Raw genomic sequence first — 15,003 nt, forward strand, 5'->3', positions numbered from 1 at the left:
AGCTCTCTGTGAGCCCAATGTGAGCTGGCAGGGGCTCTGCCCAAGTCCTCCACCACAAGAACCATGCTGCAGTGAGGTCAGGAGGAAGGGACCTCTTGCCTGGGGCTGGAAGAGCCAAACCTGCCCCTGCTCACCCCAAAGGCTGAACTCTTTCCCTTCATGGGGAAGGGCTTTATAAAATTGTCAGGGTTGGAAGGGACCTCTCAAGGATCAGCCAGTTCCAACCCCCCTGCCATGGGCAGGGACACCTCACAACACAGCAGGTTGCTCACAGCCACATCCAGCCTGGCTGCAAACACCTCCAGGGATGAGGCTTCCACCACCTCCCTGGAGCATCCTCTTCCAGTGTCTCACCACCCTCATGGAGAAGAATTTCTTCCTAACATCCAATCTGAATCACCCCATTTCTAGTTTTGCTCCATTCCCCCCAGTCCTATCACTCCCTGACACCTTCAAAAGTCCCTCCCCAGCTTTCTTGTAGCCCCCTTCAGATCCTGGAAGGCCACAAGAAGGTCTCCTGGGAGCCTTCTCTTCTCCAGACTGAACAGCCCCAACTCTCTCAAGTCTGTCTCCATGGGAGAGGCTTGATGGAAGCCGAATCAGGCTCCTGCTGAAAAGAAGCCTTCTTCTGGGTATGAATGAGTTTCTTAGAGCACAAGAACCTCTTCCTGCAAGCTTACAACCCTCAAATGCCACATTTTCTCCTCAATTATCACAGCAGTCAGGAGGGAGCACATCTGCAGCCAGCAAGGAGCCTGGAGGGAGGGAAAGACCCTCCTTTAAAACACAGCTTTGCCAGTGCCAAATCCATCCAAGAACATGTGAAAAAAAACAGGAAAAAAAATATATTTCTGGAGGAGCTGTGGGAGTTCCAAATTGGTTTGGGTTTCGTTTTGTTTTCTTCATGCAACCACAGAGACATTCAGCCCAGGATAATCCCTAGGGAGAAAAGTGGGGAAGCTTCATAGCCTGCTGCCAGTTATTGTGTGTCCTTTCCAGATTAATTGAAGGTGTTTGCATTTCTTTGCATGTGAAGGGCAAGCTCAGCTCTGGTGCCATCTTCCCATTCCTGAAGGGAATTTGCATGCTGTTGCCAAGGATGTGGCTGGTGACACAGTCAGGCACAGCAAGGCTGAGGCCAGGAGGGAGTGATTTGGAGGTCAGTGGGACTCAGATTACCATTAAAAAGGGCATACCCCCCCAAAAAAAAGGAAGAGGAGCTGGCAGAGGAATGCAGCACACAAAGCTTTCCCCCCCACAAAAAAAAAAAAACAACAAAAAAAACAACTGGAGACAGGGAAGGGAAAGTTAGAGCAGGGAAGAGCAAACTGCAAGAGAAGCTTCTAAAGAGCATGGACCAGAAGTCTCAGCCCTCATCTTGAAACAGGGAGATGGGACAATGGGAAACAGCCTCCGGGGAGGTTTAGGTTGGCCATGAGGAACAATTTCTCACCCTAAAAGGTTGTCAAGGCCTGGCCCAGGCTGCCCGGGGCAGTGGTGGAGTCCCCACCCCTGGAGGGATTTCAAAGCCATGCAGATGTGATGGCTGAGAGGCATGGTTCAGTGGTGAGCTGGTAGTGCTGGGTCAAAGGTTGGACTTGGTGAGATCTTAAAGGTCTCCCCCTCCAGCCAAAATGATTCTATGGAAATGGTCTTGAAGATAGAGCTTAAAAGGAAAAAAAAAAAAAAAAAAAAATCAGGAAAAAAAGTGCTGGAGACCCACCAGCTGCTGGGGGAGGCCAGAAGGAAATGGAAGGACCCAAGCAGGGACTGGCTGGAGAAGAAAAAAAGAAAAAAGGAAGAGGCATTGGTGTCTCTCCAAGGCATTGAAGCATCTCATCACAGCTCTGCACATCCCCTCAGGGTGCTGTCCCTCAGCCTCCTGTTCTGCTGTCTACCCTTGACTGTTCCCACAGCTCTTCCCTCTGAGAGAGGCAGCAGGGCTGCAAGAAGCATCTGAGGTCACAAAAGGCACTTGGGGGATTGCAAAGCACAAGGCCACCAGCGTTGGAGTGTTGGTGAGGAGCAGGTGAAATAAAAAAAAAAGGTGGCTGAAGGCAGCAGGAGTCCCAGCACAGGGTGAAGACACTGGAGTAGAGAAAGTGCTACTCTGGCAGGGGGGACTTGCAGGATCTGAGGTCAGCACTGCTCAGCTGGGCAGCCAGATGGTTTCAAACCATGGTCACAAAAGCTGCCAGGGGGTTTGCAAAGGCCTCCATCCTTTGGGTATTAGGACAAGCAGAGATGGGGAGCCCTAGAAGATGTTCAAGAAGGGAATGAACATGGCACTTGGTGACATGGTTTAGTAGTCAGGAGGTCTTGGGTGACAGGTTGGACTTGGATGATCCTTGAGGTCTTTTCCAACCTTATTGATTCTGTGATGAGCAGAGATAGGGACCCCTGGGATGAGCAGACATGGGGGCCCTGTAGGACAAGAACTGATGGGGACCCCTAGGATGAGCAGAGATGGGGACCCCTGTAGGACAAGAACAGATGGGGACCCCTGGGATGAGCAGAGATGGGGACCCCTGGGATGAGCAGAGATGGGGACCCCTGGGATGAGCAGAGATGGGGACCCTGTAGGACAAGAACAGATGGGGACCCCTAGGATGAGCAGAGATGGGAACCCCTGGGATGAGCAGAGATGGGGGCCCCTGTAGGACAAGAACTGATGGGGACCCCTAGGATGAGCAGAGATGGGGACCCCTGTAGGACAAGAGCAGAGATGGGGACCCCTGTAGGACAAGAGCAGAGATGGGGACCCCTGTAGGACAAGAGCAGAGATGGGGACCCCTGGGATGAGCAGAGATGGGGGTCCTGTAGGACGAGCAGAGATGGGGGTCCTGTAGGACGAGCAGAGATGGGGACCCCTGGGATGAGCAGACATGGGGACCCCTAGGATGAGCAGAGATGGGGACCCCTGGGATGAGCAGAGACGGGGGTCCTGTAGGACAAGAAGAGATGGGGACCCCTAGGATGAGCAGAGATGGGGACCCCTGGGATGAGCAGAGATGGGGGCCCCTGGGATGAGCAGAGATGGGGGCCCCTGGGATGAGCAGAGATGGGGGCCCCTGGGATGAGCAGAGATGGGGGCCCCTGGGATGAGCAGAGCTGTTACTTCAGGTTAACATCCTTCAAGGTGGATATCACCCAACCCAAACTGGAGAAGTGAAGCAGTGAGGTCACACCTCCATCCCACCCTCTTCCTCCACCTCCTCCTCCTCCAAGCCAACACATACCAATGAGCCTTCTACTGCTGCACCCAGCTCCCATCTAGGCTTCTGCCCAGAGCTTCCCATCTTCTTTTTTTTCCCATCCCAAGTTTACATATTAATGGAGAAGCCTCTGACCTCTCTTATCTCCTGAGCAGCAGCTCCCCTTCTCTTTTAATCGAGGTGGCAGATGGAGATAAGCTTTGCCTCCACCTTCCCCCCTTGGAAGGTGGAGTTCCAGCAGCCAGGAGTTCCAATGTGTGCTATAAAAGATAAACTTTTTTTTAGGAGAGAAAGAGGATCTTAGAGCATTTTGAATAAATTCTGAGCCTGACAAGGCAGCACTGGGTCTCCTCCTGGTTTGGGAGGAGGAAACTTCCAGGACCACACTTGGAATACTGTGTCCAGTTTGGGGCTCCCCAGTTCAAGAGAGACAGAGACCTGCTGGAGAGAGTCCAAGGGAGAGCCACGAGGATGATTAGGGGACTTGAGCATCACCCCTGTGAAGAGAGACTGAGAGCCCTGGGGCTGTTTGGTCTGGAGAAGAGAAGGCTGAGAGGGGATCTGATCAATGTCTCTCAATAGCTGAGGGGTGGGGGTCAAGTGGAGGGGGCCAGGATCTTTTGGGTGGTGCACAGTGATAAGACAAGGAACAATGGAGACAAACTTGAACATAGAAGGTTTCAGCTCAACATGAGGAGAAACTTCTTTACAGTAAGGGTGACAGAGCACTGAAACAGGGAGGGTGTGGAGGCTCCTTCTCTGGAGACTTTCCAAACCTGCTTGGATGCATCCCTGTACAGACTACCCTGGGTGATCCTGCTGTGGCAGGGGGGTTAAACTGGATGATCTCTGGAAGTCCCTTGCAACCTCTAATGTACTGTGGTACAGTGACATGAGGGCTACCTCTGCTCCCAGAAAGCCCCAAAGCAGTATAAGGGATGATGGCAGCCCTGCAAGAGGGTTCCCATGAGGCCAAAGACCCTCTCCTGTCAACTTCTGCAAAGCTATTGGAGACCATCCAAGACTTGGCTTAAAATCAGGGCTTCCCCACCAGCAAGGCTCTGCTGATTCCAGGGTAGTCTCACTCAGAGCAAGCCTCAAGGACAGCTGCCCAGGGACTTGCTCTCAGATCTGAGCAGGAGGATCCCAACATGACCATGGGAGGTGGGAGCCCATATCATCCTCATTGCACTCCTCAGCTTTCTGATGAGCTGCTGACAGCAGCACTAAGTCCCACTGCACCCCACCTTCACCCTTCCACTGGGAGTTTCCCATCATCTCCCACTCCTGTGCTTCCTGATCAGGATTTGGGCTGAGCCAGGCTGTGCTTTACACACTTGAAGAGTTGTTCTGACCTCTGCTGCCATGCTCTGACCAGCTCTGGACCTGTGTCCCTTTCCTCCACCTCTGCTGACATGCTGTCACCCTTGCATCCAGGAATGGGGAAAAAAAAGAGAACCAGGAGTGGGGGAAAAAAAAAAAAGAGAACCAGGAGTGGGGGGAAAAAAAAAAAAGAGAACCAGGAGTGGGGGGAAAAAAAAAAAAGAGAACCAGGAGTGGGGGAAAAAAAAAAAAGAGAACCAGGAGTGGGGGAAAAAAAAAAAAGAGAACCAGGAGTGGGGGAAAAAAAAAAAAAGAGAACCAGGAGTGGGGGCGAAAAAAAAAAAAAAAATAGAACCAGGAGTGGGGGCGAAAAAAAAAAAAAAAGAGAACCAGGAGTGGGGCAAAAAAAAAAAAAAAAGAGAACCAGGAGTGGGGGCGAAAAAAAAAAAAAAAAAAGAGAACCAGGAGTGGGGGCAAAAAAAAAAAAAAAGAACCAGGAGTGGGGGCGAAAAAAAAAAAAAAAAAGAGAACCAGGAGTGGGGGCAAAAAAAAAAAAAAAAAGAGAACCAGGAGTGGGGGCAAAAAAAAAAAAAAAAAGAGAACCAGGAGTGGGGGCAAAAAAAAAAAAAAAGAGAACCAGGAGTGGGGGCAAAAAAAAAAAAAAAAGAGAACCAGGAGTGGGGGCAAAAAAAAAAAAAAAAGAGAACCAGGAGTGGGGGCAAAAAAAAAAAAAAAAGAGAACCAGGAGTGGGGGCAAAAAAAAAAAAAAAGAGAACCAGGAGTGGGGGCAAAAAAAAAAAAAAAAAAGAGAACCAGGAGTGGGGGCAAAAAAAAAAAAAAAAAGAGAACCAGGAGTGGGGGCAAAAAAAAAAAAAAAAAAGAGAACCAGGAGTGGGGGCAAAAAAAAAAAAAAAAAGAGAACCAGGAGTGGGGGCAAAAAAAAAAAAAAAAAGAGAACCAGGAGTGGGGGGGAAAAAAAAAAAAAAAAGAGAACCAGGAGTGGGGGAAAAAAAAAAAAAGAGAACCAGGAGTGGGGGGAAAAAAAAAAAAAAAGAGAACCAGGAGTGGGGGGAAAAAAAAAAAAAAAAGAGAACCAGGAGGGGGGGAAAAAAAAAAAAAAAAAGAGAACCAGGAGTGGGGGAAAAAAAAAAAAAAAAAGAGAACCAGGAGTGGGGGGAAAAAAAAAAAAAAAAGACAACCAGGAGTGGGGGCGAAAAAAAAAAAAAAAAAGAGAACCAGGAGTGGGGGAAAAAAAAAAAAAAAGAGAACCAGGAGTGGGGGAAAAAAAAAAAAAAAGAGAACCAGGAGTGGGGGGAAAAAAAAAAAAAAAAAAGAGAACCAGGAGTGGGGGGAAAAAAAAAAAAGAACAGAGTGGGGAAAAAAAAAAAAAGAGAACCAGGAGTGGGGGCGAAAAAAAAAAAAAAAAAAGAGAACCAGGAGTGGGGGCGAAAAAAAAAAAAAAAAGAGAACCAGGAGTGGGGGCGAAAAAAAAAAAAAAAAGAGAACCAGGAGTGGGGGCGAAAAAAAAAAAAAAAAGAGAACCAGGGGGGGGGGGGAAAAAAAAAAAAAAAGAGAACCAGGAGTGGGGGCGAAAAAAAAAAAAAAAAGAGAACCAGGAGTGGGGGCGAAAAAAAAAAAAAAAGAACCAGGAGTGGGGGCAAAAAAAAAAAAAAAAGAGAACCAGGAGTGGGGGCAAAAAAAAAAAAAAAAAAGAGAACCAGGAGTGGGGGCAAAAAAAAAAAAAAAAAAGACAACCAGGAGTGGGGGCAAAAAAAAAAAAAAAAAAGACAACCAGGAGTGGGGGCAAAAAAAAAAAAAAAAAGACAACCAGGGGGGGGGCAAAAAAAAAAAAAAAAGACAACCAGGAGTGGGGGCAAAAAAAAAAAAAAAAGACAACCAGGAGTGGGGGCAAAAAAAAAAAAAAAAGAGAACCAGGAGGGGGGGCAAAAAAAAAAAAAAAGTGAACCAGGAGTGGGGGCAAAAAAAAAAAAAAGAGAACCAGGAGTGGGGGAAAAAAAAAAAAAAAGAGAACCAGGAGTGGGGGCAAAAAAAAAAAAAAAAGAGAACCAGGAGTGGGGGCAAAAAAAAAAAAAAAAAAAGAGAACCAGGAGTGGGGGCAAAAAAAAAAAAAAAAAGAGAACCAGGTGTGGGGGAAAAAAAAAAAAAAGACAACCAGGAGTGGGGGAAAAAAAAAAAAAAGACAACCAGGAGTGGGGGCAAAAAAAAAAAAAAAAAAGACAACCAGGAGTGGGGCGAAAAAAAAAAAAAAAAAGACAACCAGGAGTGGGGGCAAAAAAAAAAAAAAAAGACAACCAGGAGTGGGGGCAAAAAAAAAAAAAAAAGACAACCAGGAGTGGGGGGCAAAAAAAAAAAAAAAAGACAACCAGGAGTGGGGGCAAAAAAAAAAAAAAAAGACAACCAGGAGTGGGGGCAAAAAAAAAAAAAAAAAGACAACCAGGAGGGGGGGCAAAAAAAAAAAAAAAAAAGACAACCAGGAGTGGGGGCAAAAAAAAAAAAAAAAAATACAACCAGGAGTGGGGGCAAAAAAAAAAAAAAAAGAAAACCAGGAGTGGGGGCAAAAAAAAAAAAAAAAGAGAACCAGGAGTGGGGGCAAAAAAAAAAAAAAAAGAGAACCAGGAGTGGGGGCAAAAAAAAAAAAAAAAGAGAACCAGGAGTGGGGGCAAAAAAAAAAAAAAAGAGAACCAGGAGTGGGGGCAAAAAAAAAAAAAAAGAGAACCAGGAGTGGGGGCAAAAAAAAAAAAAAAAAAGAGAACCAGGAGTGGGGGCAAAAAAAAAAAAAAAAAGAGAACCAGGAGTGGGGGCAAAAAAAAAAAAAAAAAGAGAACCAGGAGTGGGGGCAAAAAAAAAAAAAAAAAGAGAACCAGGAGTGGGGGCAAAAAAAAAAAAAAAAAGAGAACCAGGAGTGGGGGCAAAAAAAAAAAAAAAAAGAGAACCAGGAGTGGGGGCAAAAAAAAAAAAAAAAAGAGAACCAGGAGTGGGGGCAAAAAAAAAAAAAAAAAGAGAACCAGGAGTGGGGGCAAAAAAAAAAAAAAAAGAGAACCAGGAGTGGGGGCAAAAAAAAAAAAAAAAAGAGAACCAGGAGTGGGGGGAAAAAAAAAAAAAAAGAGAACCAGGAGTGGGGGCAAAAAAAAAAAAAGAGAACCAGGAGTGGGGGAAAAAAAAAAAAAGAGAACCAGGAGTGGGGGCAAAAAAAAAAAAAAAGAGAACCAGGAGTGGGGGCAAAAAAAAAAAAAAAGAGAACCAGGAGTGGGGGCAAAAAAAAAAAAAAAGAGAACCAGGAGTGGGGGAAAAAAAAAAAAAAAAAAGAGAACCAGGAGTGGGGGGAAAAAAAAAAAAAAAGAGAACCAGGAGTGGGGGAAAAAAAAAAAAAAGAGAACCAGGAGTGGGGGAAAAAAAAAAAAGAGAACCAGGAGTGGGGGAAAAAAAAAAAAAGAGAACCAGGAGTGGGGGAAAAAAAAAAAAAAAAGAGAACCAGGAGTGGGGGGAAAAAAAAAAAAAGAACCAGGAGTGGGGGAAAAAAAAAAAAGAGAACCAGGAGTGGGGGAAAAAAAAAAAAAAAGAGAACCAGGAGTGGGGGAAAAAAAAAAAAAAAAAAGAGAACCAGGAGTGGGGGAAAAAAAGAAAAAAAAAAAAAAAAAGAGAACCAGGAGTGGGGGCAAAAAAAAAAAAAAAGAGAACCAGGAGTGGGGGCAAAAAAAAAAAAAAAAGAGAACCAGGAGTGGGGGCAAAAAAAAAAAAAAAGAGAACCAGGAGTGGGGGCAAAAAAAAAAAAAAAAGAGACCCAGGAGTGGGGGGAAAAAAAAAAAAAAAAGAGAACCAGGAGTGGGGGCAAAAAAAAAAAAAAAGAGAACCAGGAGTGGGGGCAAAAAAAAAAAAAAAAAATAACCAGGAGGGGGGGCAAAAAAAAAAAAAAAAAGAGAACCAGGAGTGGGGGGAAAAAAAAAAAAAAAAAAGAGAACCAGGAGTGGGGGGAAAAAAAAAAAAAAAAAGAGAACCAGGAGTGGGGGGAAAAAAAAAAAAAAAAGAGAACCAGGAGTGGGGGAAAAAAAAAAAAAAAAGAGAACCAGGAGTGGGGGGAAAAAAAAAAAAAAAGAGAACCAGGAGTGGGGGAAAAAAAAAAAAAAAGAGAACCAGGAGTGGGGGAAAAAAAAAAAAAAAAGAGAACCAGGAGTGGGGGAAAAAAAAAAAAAAAGAGAACCAGGAGTGGGGGGAAAAAAAAAAAAAAAGAGAACCAGGAGTGGGGGGAAAAAAAAAAAAAAATAGAACCAGGAGTGGGGAAAAAAAAAAAAAAAAAGAGAACCAGGAGTGGGGGAAAAAAAAAAAAAAAGAGAACCAGGAGTGGGGGAAAAAAAAAAAAAAAAGAGAACCAGGAGTGGGGGAAAAAAAAAAAAAAAAGAGAACCAGGAGTGGGGGGAAAAAAAAAAAAAAGAGAACCAGGAGTGGGGGAAAAAAAAAAAAAAAGAGAACCAGGAGTGGGGGGAAAAAAAAAAAAAAAGAGAACCAGGAGTGGGGGGAAAAAAAAAAAAAAGAGAACCGGGGGTGGGGGAAAAAAAAAAAAAAAGAGAACCAGGAGTGGGGGAAAAAAAAAAAAGAGAACCAGGAGTGGGGGAAAAAAAAAAAAAGAGAACCAGGAGTGGGGGGAAAAAAAAAAAAGAGAACCAGGAGTGGGGGAAAAAAAAAAAAAAGAGAACCAGGAGTGGGGGAAAAAAAAAAAAAGAGAACCAGGAGTGGGGGAAAAAAAAAAAAGAGAACCAGGAGTGGGGGAAAAAAAAAGAGAACCAGGAGTGGGGGAAAAAAAAAAGAGAACCAGGAGTGGGGGAAAAAAAAAAAGAGAACCAGGAGTGGGGGAAAAAAAAAAGAGAACCAGGAGTGGGGGAAAAAAAAAAGAGAACCAGGAGTGGGGGAAAAAAAAAAGAGAACCAGGAGTGGGGGAAAAAAAAAGAGAACCAGGAGTGGGGGAAAAAAAAAGAGAACCAGGAGGGGGGGAAAAAAAAAGAGAACCAGGAGGGGGGGGAAAAAAAAAGAGAACCAGGAGGGGGGGGGAAAAAAAAGAGAACCAGGAGGGGGGGGGAAAAAAAGAGAACCAGGAGGGGGGGGGAAAAAAAAAGAGAACCAGGAGGGGGGGGAAAAAAAAAGAGAACCAGGAGGGGGGGGAAAAAAAAAGAGAACCAGGAGGGGGGGGAAAAAAAAAGAGAACCAGGAGGGGGGGGGGGGGGGGGAAGAGAACCAGGAGCGGGGGGGGAAAAAAAAAAAGAGAACCGGGTGGGAAAAAAAAAAAAAAGAGAACCAGGAGTGGGGAAAAAAAAAAAAAAAGAGAACCAGGAGCAGATCCCCAAAGGACTCTTGCATCCAGGAGCGTGAGAAGAGATCCAGGAGCAGAATTCTAAGGGATCCTTGTATCTGGGAGTGGGTAAAGAGATCCAGGAGCAGATCTCCAAAGGATCCTTGCATCCAGCAGGAGTGAGTGAGGGAGGAGATCCAGGAGCACATCTCCGAAGGATTCTTTCATCCAGGAACAGGGAATAGGGATAATCAGGAAGGATTGAGGTGCCAGATGTTATTCCTAGTGGAGTTCCCACATGCCAGCAGCCGCCCAGCTCCCATGGATTTTGCAAGGGGTTAGGAGCAAAGCAGCCCGGAGCCGACACCTGTGAGCCGAGCCCCTTCCCACCTTCGGTGGCTTTTGCATGTGGAGCTGCAGAGCAGCAGTGACCTCCAGCGGCTGCAGCGAAACGCAGCGGATGGAGCATGACAAAACTCTGCTGTGACATTGCAAGGACTGGCTGCAGGGCACCCAGCACCCGGGGACGCCCCACAACTGCATCAGCAGGCAGTGGAGTGGGGCTGACCCGTGGCAGCCCCCCCAGAGCTCTGAGCTGGGATCTCCTGTGGCAATTCCACGCTCTCCTGGCCTCCAAGCTTGCCATCCCAGGCAGCTTGGGATATTTTCTTTTCCCCTGTCTATTCCCAGGACATCTCATACAGCCCTCAGGGGACCAGATGGACACAGCTCACCAAACAGGGGAGATAAAACATTATCTGGGTGTCTCTGGCTGCAGAGGCAAAACTACCAGGAGAAAGTGTGCACAAAAGTGAGGGGGAATGTGTGTGAGAGGACAGAGCATGGGCAGGGAGCAGCTCTCCTGGGGAGCTGGTGGAGAGGCAGCTTGTAAATGCTGGGGCAGCTCTCAGCAGCTCTCTCCTTCCTGGGCAGCTTGCAGGTAAAGTATGGTCAGAAAGGGGTCAGAAAGGACTTCTGGAGATCATCCAGTCCAGCCCCACCTTACTAAAGCAGGGGCACCCACAGCAGCTTGCCTGGGATCACCACAGCCAGGTGGGACTAGGATCTCTCTAGAGAAGGAGACTCCACAACCTCTCTGGGCAGCCTGCTCCAGGGCTCCAGCACCCTCATAGCAAAGAATTTTCTCCTTCTGTTCAGATGCAGCCTCCTGGGTTCCAGTTTGTGCCCATGCCCCTTGTCCTCTCATTGGGCACCACTGACAAGAGTCTGGTTCCATCCACTTGTCCCCCCTGCTTTAGCTCTTGCTGAGCATTGCTAAGATCCCCTCTGGGGCTGCTCTTCTCTAGGCTCAACAGCCCCAGGTCCCTCAGCCTTTCCTCCTCACAGAGCTGCTCCACTCACCACTTCAACCCTAAATGCCTCCCCAGGCCCCATCACCAATCCAGAAGAAATGGTTTGGAACTCACCAAAGGAGCACTGAACAGGGAGTTCTGGCAGCAGCCAATCTCCCACAGACCTGCAGGTGGGCACCTCTCAAACCACTGCTGCAGTCCTTGCAGCTGCTTTGGACCATGCTCATTCCACAGGCACCTCCACAAGGCTTCCTGCAAACATGGGACACTCAGAGAAGCCTTTACCTGGCTACCACCTCAGAGGAAGTCATCCTAGAGCAGAATGCAAGACCAGAGCATCCAAGGAGCAGGCAGCCCTCAGGAGTCTGCTGTTATATCCTGCCCAGAAATCAGGAATGATGGAAGAAAGCTGTGGAGCTGCAACAGGACACAGCTGGGCAAGCCACAGCTGCTGTGCCAGGAGGTTATCCCAGAAGGGAAAAGCTCAGGGCCAGGGCTGGTGAGTCAGGCAGGGAGCCTGGGAACTGTGCTGGGCTGAGGCAAGAAGTCCCCAGGGCTGGGATAAAAGCTTCCAGCACAGCAGGGCTCCAATCCATGGGAAGAAAATTGATGTTTTCCTAGGGAAACTGTTCCACCTGCTCCAGCCCTGCCAACAGTGGTAGAGCTGAAGGCATGGGAAAGGAGGAGATAAGGTGGGGTGGGATGCTTCCTATTGGAAAAAGAGATCCCAGCAGTGCAGAAGGTGTGCCCAAGTGATAGGATAAGAGGAAATGACCTCAGGTTGCACCAGGGGAGATTCAGGATGGATGTCAAGAAAAAATTTCTTCCCTGAAGGGGTTGTCAATGCCTGGATCAGGCTGGCTAGGGCAGTGTTGGAGTCCTCATGCCTGGAGGGATCTCAAAGCTGTGTTGATGTACTGCTGAGGGACATGGTTCAGTGGTGACCTGGCAGTGCTGGCTTAAAGATCTCTCCCCGTTAAGGAGAAGATGATCTTCAAGTTGTCTTCCAATCAAAAGGATTCTACGGGAGCTTTGCTCGTGACCAGTGTGGGAGCTGCTGTTAAAGCCAGGCTCACAGAACATGCTGTGTCCTCCTATGGAGACTTCATAGATGATATGGAGCTCATTGATGCTCTTGGAACTCCTCAAGTAATTCCTTATTTCCCTCTTTCCTCCTCTTCCTCCCTCCTAAGCATCCCCTGCAGACCTCTGTTACTCCCAGCAACGGTGGAACCTCCCCATCTGGCAGCATGAAGCTCTTCACTCCTTCTCCTTGTAGTTTTGGTGGCTCCTCTTACCTTGGTTAACCTTGGTGGCTCCTCCTCCTCCAAGGTTAACCACCAAACCTCCTGGGGCACTCCTTAAGACACAGCCACAGCTCTGTCCCTTTGCCAGAACTGCTTTTCCAAGTGCTTTGACACCCCCACTTGATGTTTACCATGGGAAGGTTCCTCCTTCACCTCTGTCTACCTAAGGGTTTGGATGCTTTTGTTTGCCAAAAGGTTTGGGCAAGGAGCCCCAAGAGGCTTTCTGGTCCTGAAAAGGGAGAGAGGAGAGACTTGAAGAATCTGAGTGTGGAGGACACTGAGTATGGAGGATACCAGTGGGACACTGGGAGAATATGGGCTGTGGGTAAATGTGGACATGAGGGGCTCTGGGGACACTGGGTGTGAGGAGACACCAGGTATGGGGGACACAGGGTATGGGGAGCATCAGTGACACAGGGAGGTGGTGGAAGCCTCATCCCTGGAGGTTTTGAAGGCCAGGTTGGACATGGCTGTGAGCAACCTGAGGTGTCCCTGCCTGTGGCAGGGGGGTTGGAACTGGATGATCCTTGAGGTCCCTTCCAACCCTGTGACACTGGACATAGGGAGATGCCGGGTATGGAGGAGACTGGCCACACTGGGTATGGGGGACACCAGGGGCTCCACACCTGGGTGAGGATATAAGCATGGTGAGCTCTGGAGACACCAGATGTGAGGGATAGTGGGTGTTGGGGTACACTAGATGTGGGGGGGGGGGGGGGGGAACAGAAAGGAAGCTGTATACAGGGGACACTGGGTATAAGCTAAACAAGCCAAACTCTCTCAGCTGCTCCTCACCAGACCTGTTGATGAGACCCTTCACCAGCTTGCTTGCTCTTCTCTGGACCTTCTTCAGAACCTCAGTGTCCTTCTTGGAGTGAGGGGCCCAAAGCTGAACCCAGTGTTCAATGTGTGGCTTCATCTCCCACCCCATCCTTCCCTCCATGCCTTTCCCACCACCATCCTCAACCAGCTGCCAGTGTGGACCACCAGAGTGTCTCATCTGGCCTGGATCAGGAATAGTGTGGCCAGCAGGAGCAGGGAAGTCATTCTGCCTTGTGCTCAGCACTGGTTAGACCACACCTTGAGTGCTGTGTCCAGTTCTGGAATCCTCAATTCAAGAAAGATGTTGAGATGCTGGAATGTGTCCAGAGAAGGGCAACAAAACTGGGGAGGGGTCTGGAGCACAAGGCTGTGGAGGGGTCTAGAGCACAAACCCTCTGAGGAGAGGCTGAGGGAGCTGGGGTTTGTTAGCCTGGAGAAGAGGAGACTTAGGGGAGACCTTATTGCTGTCTACAACTACCTGAAGGGAGGTTGTAGCCAGGTGGGGGTTGGTCTCTTCTCCCAGGCAACCAGCACAGAACAAGAGGACACAGCCTCAAGCTGTGCAGGGGGAAGTTTAGGCTGGAGGTGAGGAGAAAGTTCTTCCCAGAAAGAGCACTTGACCATTGGAAAGTGCTGAGGTCTTTTCCAACCTGGTTGACTGTGTGGTGCACAACAGGAGGAGGGGAGGCAGACACTGCTCATTCAGCAGGCAACATGGCCTTTCCCTCCAGCTCAGCCTCGTCCTTGAGCGCTCCCCGCTCCCAGCTGCTGGCTGGCAGCCTGGTCCTATCATCAGGTGCTGTCCTTCAGGCTGGCTATAAAGGGCTGGTTGGGATGCAGCAGGCTCCAGAGGCAGCCCCACTCCCATGCCATGCTGCAGGCCACCTTCAAGCTGTGCTGCGCAATCGCCCACGACCCCCTCCGCAACCTGCCCGGTAAGGATCTCTCAGCTCCACCCTCAGTAAGGATCACTCAGCTCCACTCTCAGTAAGGATCACTCAGCTCCACTCTCAGTAAGGATCACTCAGCTCCACCCTCAGTAAGGATCACTCAGCTCCACTCTCAGTAAGGATCACTCAGCTCCACTCTCAGTAAGGATCACTCAGCTCCACCCTCAGTAAGGATCACTCAGCTCCACCCTCAGTAAGGATCTCTCAGCTCCACTCTCAGTAAGGATCACTCAGCTCCACTCTCAGTGAGGATCACTCAGCTCCACCCTCAGTAAGGATCTCTCAGCTCCACTCTCAGTAAGGATCACTCAGCTCCACCCTCAGTAAGGATCTCTCAGCTCCACTCTCAGTAAGGATCACTCAGCTCCACTCTCAGTAAGGATCTCTCAGCTCCACTCTCAGTAAGGATCACTCAGCTCCACTCTCAGTAAGGATCTCTCAGCTCCACTCTCAGTAAGGATCACTCAGCTCCACTCTCAGTAAGGATCACTCAGCTCCACCCTCAGTAAGGATCACTCAGCTCCACCCTCAGTAAGGATCACTCAGCTCCACCCTCAGTAAGGATCTCTCAGCTCCACCCTCAGTAAGGATCACTCAGCTCCACTCTCAGTAAGGATCACTCAGCTCCACTCTCAGTAAGGATCTCTCAGCTCCACTCTCAGTAAGGATCACTCAGCTCCACCCTCAGTAAGGATCACTCAGCTCCACCCTCAGTAAGGATCTCTCAGCTCCACTCTCAGTAAGGATCACTCAGCTCCACCCTCAGTAAGG

This window comes from Indicator indicator, chromosome 7 (assembly GCF_027791375.1).
Source record: "Indicator indicator isolate 239-I01 chromosome 7, UM_Iind_1.1, whole genome shotgun sequence".
In the NCBI taxonomy this organism is placed as follows: Eukaryota; Metazoa; Chordata; class Aves; order Piciformes; family Indicatoridae; genus Indicator; species Indicator indicator.